Below are 5,709 nucleotides of genomic sequence, written 5' to 3' on the forward strand. Positions count from 1 at the left end.
GACTCCCGGGCGCTCGCGGCGCGCCCGTCACGCGCCCTCTGCGCAGCGTCCCCCTCCCCGTCCACGTGACTCCCGCACCACTACTTCCGGGCTGGACAGGCCAAAGGGAAGCCGAGCGCGCGCTTCCGGTGCCTTTGTCTCTCCCTCCCCCCGCCCCTCTGGGAAGTGGGCCGCATCCGGGTCAGTAACGGCCCACCTGAAGGCGCCGTTTATTTTTGAAGTGGGTGGGCAGGGCGTGGTCCCAGGGGCGGCTGGGGGGCTCCGCCCTGAACTGCTCCGACTCTTCCCCCCCCCCGGGAGCCTAGCAACGGGGCTGCGGGCGACGCCGAACGCTTTCCGCCGCCCGTTTCGTTTCGCTCTAAAAACCGTGCGGTGGAGCAAAGAAAAGGGGGGGGGGCGGGATGGGGGTCCCCTCCTCCCCCCTCAAAAACTCGCCCTGAATGGGGATTTCAGAAACTACAGTTCCTGGCGTGCGGTCGCGGGGTGATTTATACGCACAAGGGAGACGCCGTTTAAACGACAATTATCGCTCAGGGCATGCTGGAAAATGTACAGTGTTTCACGTTTCTTGTTTACATTTATTAGTATTCCCAGTGGGCAGCCGTGATAGTCTGTCTGCAGTAGTAGAAAAGGGCCAGAGTCCAGTCGCCCCTGAAAGACTAACAAAAACATTTTCTGGCAGGGTAGGAGTCTGTCTGCAGTAGTAGAAAAGGGCCAGAGTCCTGTAGCCCCTTAAAGACTAACAAAAATATTTTCTGGCAGGTGTGAGCTTCAGTTATCTGAAGGGCAAGAGTCCAGTAGCACCTTAAAGACTAACAAAAAAAATATGCCATTAAAGGTTTATGAATGAATGACTAACAAAAATATTTTCTGGTAGGGTAGGAGCTTTCGTGAGCCACAGCTCACTTCTTCAGTTATCTGAAGGGCCAGAGTCCAGTAGCACCATAAAGACTAACAAAAATATTTTCTGGCAGGGTGTGAGCTTTCGGGAGCCACAGCTCACTGAGTCCCCAGATACATGTTTAGGGAACCCACTGCTGTTCCCAAATAAAGAATGAAAAATAGTGCTGAATGTGATCATATACGAGGGCCACTTCAGTCCAAACTGTTAGACGATCTACCCCATGGCTTTATATAGATACTTTGCTACACCCAATGGGTGTGTATAACGTGCCGTCAAGTTGCAGCTGATTTATGGTGACCCCGTAGGGCTTTCAAGGCAAGAGATTAACAGAGGTGGTTTGCCATTGCCTTCCTCTGCATAGCAACCCTGGTATTCCTTGGTGGTGTCCCATCCAAGTAGTAACCAGGGCCGACCCTGCTTACCTTCTGAGATCTGATGAGATCATGCTAGCCTGGGCCTTCCAGGTGAGGACAACACTCAATAGGAGGAATAAAACTGAATGAGGCAATGATACCTCAATATCACTTTCTGATAGTGACTAATAAAATGAGATTGGAACTACTGCAAAGTGCCTCCAATGTACACAACTGGTCCAGAAGAATATACTGGACTATAATATCAAAGTCCACTGTGTGGCTGATACAAATTAACAAGAATAGCTTCCATACAACAACTACTATATTCACTGCAATTATTAAATATTTAATTCTCTTGCAAAGGCCTTCTATTGATGATAAGGGAACTTCACTTTCCTAAGCATTTCTCTGTCAAGAGCTCCTGCCAGTACCACTGGGGAAGTACTGGCAGATACCATGGCACCCATGGCTGCCCTGTTGGGGAGCCCTGGGTTAGACTGTTTCTAATCTACTAGAGGCTATATTAGACTATAGCTCCATTGTTCTTTGTCCCTCTCCAAGGTTGTGCTTTTCTGAGTTTCATGATTTCCTATTGGACATACCAGAGTTTAGCTGAGGAACAGGGCCCAGGTTCTGGTTTTCAAAAGCATTATCCTTTTAGTCAAGACCAGCAACTGCTGCTGTTCATTTTTGGGAGTATCTATGAAAATTGTGATTATATATCATATTTAATCAACCATGATACTGAGATAGTGGTGATGAGGTGGAACTGAATGAGGCTGAGAAGATAAGGTGAAATGTTTCCAATAAATTAATACATTGAAGGGCAGATAACACATCATCACAAACTGTAACAAACTGCATATTCAAACCTTGTCTTATAGGGATTGTGTTACAATTTTGATGGAAACTATGGTTTAAAAAACCATAACATCCTTGGGGGGCGGACCCAGGAAAAAAATTCAATATATGCAGTAGTTTGGGATAATTGTCATCTGGATCCTTGTAATACATAAATGAGCAAATAATAGCCTTACTGGGGATAAATCTAGTGTGGAACCCCCCCCCCCCCGATCATACTTTTCTTGTCCTTCCACACAGCATCCACATGAGCCTCAGTACAAAATCTATTTGCAAGTCATATTGGATTGGGCCCAAATAATAATTATTGTCTAATTAGTCTATGCATTTGATCCTAAGCTTTCTCTGTCCAGCACTCTGCTATATTACTACATCAACAACTTTAAAATAAAATGTCTGGCTTCATTCATTGTTGTTCACTTCTGCTAAATTTAAGGGTGTATAAATGGCCCTGTAATGTATAGTATGTGACTGACTAGTTATTTAAAGTACTTGTGTTCTGACTGGCTGTTTATAGAGATGGAATCAAAGGCACCCATGTCTTTTTTAGCTTTCTTGGTGATAGACAGAAATGAAAGTAGACAAGGTGACCCACTCAAATAACTTTCCAGCTCAATTTATTACTCCAATATGGCAGTAAGGTAAGCTATTATCAGGGGGGAAATCACCGATACTTAAAGACTTTAATGAATAGGTAAGTTGCCATGTTGGTCCACAGAATAATTTAAAAAGCAGCCTTTCCCCCTTTCTCATTCAGTTTTCCACCAAAAATGGAAAATGGAATGAAAAAGTGGGGGGGGGGGGGAGAGTAACCATAGAAAGGAACCAAGGAGAAAAAGAAAATGTTTCAATGGAAAATGTTGAGTTTGATTTCCTAGTCTTTTCCCATTGCCTCTTTTGAATCCAGGCGAGATTAATTTGCATTACTGTTCTGTTAAGGAAGAAAAATGTATGTTCATAAGATAACTTTAGAGAAAGCGTGTGCTCTGAGAATGTGAGATAAAAAGCTGTTCTGCACAACAAGATTTTCCTCCAGAAGCCCTGTTGTCCTGTGGCTGGAAAAGTGGTGTTACAGTGGGGCTTCTAGATGCCAGGTCTCCCTGCATTTACCTGCCCTAGTCTCCATGGTGGCCACTCCCCCCATGCATTATCTGGGGAGTTTTCCCAATTTTTAAAAAATAACCATTGTATTGATGTGCCAGTTGCTGATTTTAAAAACCACACACTTATTTTTATTCAGTGATGGAGCTATGACAGAGAGCTGCATAAGAGTGAGTTGTCCTGGTCATAGAACCTTGAGAGACAGGAGGTTAAAAAAAAAAAAACAACCCCTGAGAATTCTACAAGTGACAGTTTAGAGACACCACTGAAGAAACTGACAGTGCATAAATGACTGTGGAAGCTGAGAGTTGAGGCTGGCAGCCGGAGTGAGAGGAACACACTTGTTTAGGATCAAGAAGGCTTGTTCGTGTGTGAGGGGAGTGATCTGAGTGTCCTTCCCTAAGGAATATAGCTCTTAATTAAAGAGAGTGATCCCTAACCAGTTCTAAGGGAAATAGCTATACGCGCCCTCTTGCCCATCTTGTCTTTGTGAGGGTTCCCAACCTCCCTGTGCAAACTCCATAAAATCACTTGCTCAGACTGTCATGCAGAAACAAGGAACTTTATTGGAAGCTTCAGGTAGTACAGGCCTTACACTGGTAAAGTTGCAAGTGCTTACGGTTTCACAAAGACAGAATTATAACCCCTACAGGGAAGCAGATGTCAAACGTATGTTATGGGAATCTACGAGATAATTGTGCATGGTACAAAACATCAAAGAACTCAGAGCTTGTTAGTACTATCTACCCACCAAGGCCACAGTGGTGGAAGGGAGTCAGTGAGAGCAAGGGAGGGACGTGGGAAGAGGGAAGAGACATTCCAACCTGGGGCCCGTCAGACGCTGCGCCTGAACCAAGGAAAGTCAAGAGGCCTGGACTGCTTTTACGAGTCCAGGGAGGGGGGGGGGAAACATACAAGGCAAAGGCCTATCCAAGGCAAGGCAAACAGACCCTCACAGTCTTGTCTTGAGTTTTGGGAGCTTTATCAGCTGATGGACGGTCATCCAGACTCCACCCTGGACACAATGGCCAGGTGCTTGGATGCCATGACTGAAGGGTTGAGGCAGAACTGGCTGAAACTGAATCCATTGAAGACGGCAGTCCTGTGGCTCAGCCAGGGCAGCTCTGGGGCGGAGTGCTGACTCCCAGTTCTTGATGACGTGCAATTGATACCTATGCCCGCAGTCAGGAGCCTGGGTGTGACCCTTGATGCCTCCTTGTCAGTGGAGGCACAGGTCACAGTCGTGGTGCTGTGACTGAGTAACCTCATTCAGACACTCAAGCTGCACGCATACCCACGGAAGCCGCTTGTCAGTGGCCCAACCCCTCCTTCTTTTCAGAGTCAAGCAAGGAGACACAAACATTCCTAAGGCTGGAATGTTTCCTCTCACATAAAGGAAGAGCCTCACCCCCCCCTACTCCTTTAAGTTTCGTTTCTCCTTGTAAGGGAACAATAGAGGTCTATTTAGTAGATGTAGCAATGCTCACACAGGTGGGGTAGAGGCTAATGACGGTGCAGTGACAAGGTACATCGAATGTTATTGGAATGTCAAATGTCTATAAAACCTCTTGCATTGCCCCTCCCCCTGTGTGACAAGACTGCAGAGCTCATCAGTCTGCTTCTTGGATCACCTGGTTATGACTCCTTGGCCAATAAAGCAAGCCGTGAAGCTCACACCAGCCTCCTTGTCCTCATTCACTCCATTGGAGTGTTAATGGGGAGACACATCAGTGGCGTGGACGAGTTTCTATCATCTCCCGCCCCGACTTAGCTATGGTGATCCATGCATCGGTCACCTCTAGGCTAGAGTACTGCAACTCACTCTATGTACAGCTGCTCTTGATACGGTCCTGAAAGCTCCAGCTGGTACAGAACGCCATGGTGAAGCTCCTTACGGAGACCTTGCTCCGGGCGCATATTACGCCAGTGCTTTACCATCTGCACTGACTCCAGCTGGAGTATTGGATCAGATTTAAGGTGCTGGTTATGATCGTTAAAGCCTTATATGGCCTGGGACCCTCGTATCCCGGGACAGCCCGGGAGCCTCGCGCCCTGGGACTCTTACCTGCGTCAAAACTCCCCTCCAGTCAGGAGGGCTGCAGGAGGAGGGTTCCAAAGCGGTGTTGCAGGGGAAAAACAACTTGCAAATGAGCCCCTTCTCCCCCTCAGGCCGTCTCACAGCTGCCACCCAACTACGCTCAGTCCAAATGGGCTTCCCAGCCAGCCTCAATGAAGGACAGAAGGGAAGGCCTGTTGGGGGAAGACTGGACGGGCTGCCAACGCTCCTTGCCCCGCCTGCCACAGATCAGCTGTTGAACAGGCGAGCTAGGGCAGGGTGGGGCCAGGGCTCGAGATGCCCACCCGGATGGACTAGTGAGGAGCTGCAGCAAGCCCCCAGCATAGGTCCCTTTTATGCACTCTTGGGGTGGGCCCAGGGGGCAGGCCTGGGATGCGCCTTCCAAGCCTGGCCTCTACTTAAGGCCAGTT

This window comes from Euleptes europaea, chromosome 12 (genome assembly GCF_029931775.1).
Source record: "Euleptes europaea isolate rEulEur1 chromosome 12, rEulEur1.hap1, whole genome shotgun sequence".
Classification (NCBI taxonomy): domain Eukaryota; kingdom Metazoa; phylum Chordata; class Lepidosauria; order Squamata; family Sphaerodactylidae; genus Euleptes; species Euleptes europaea.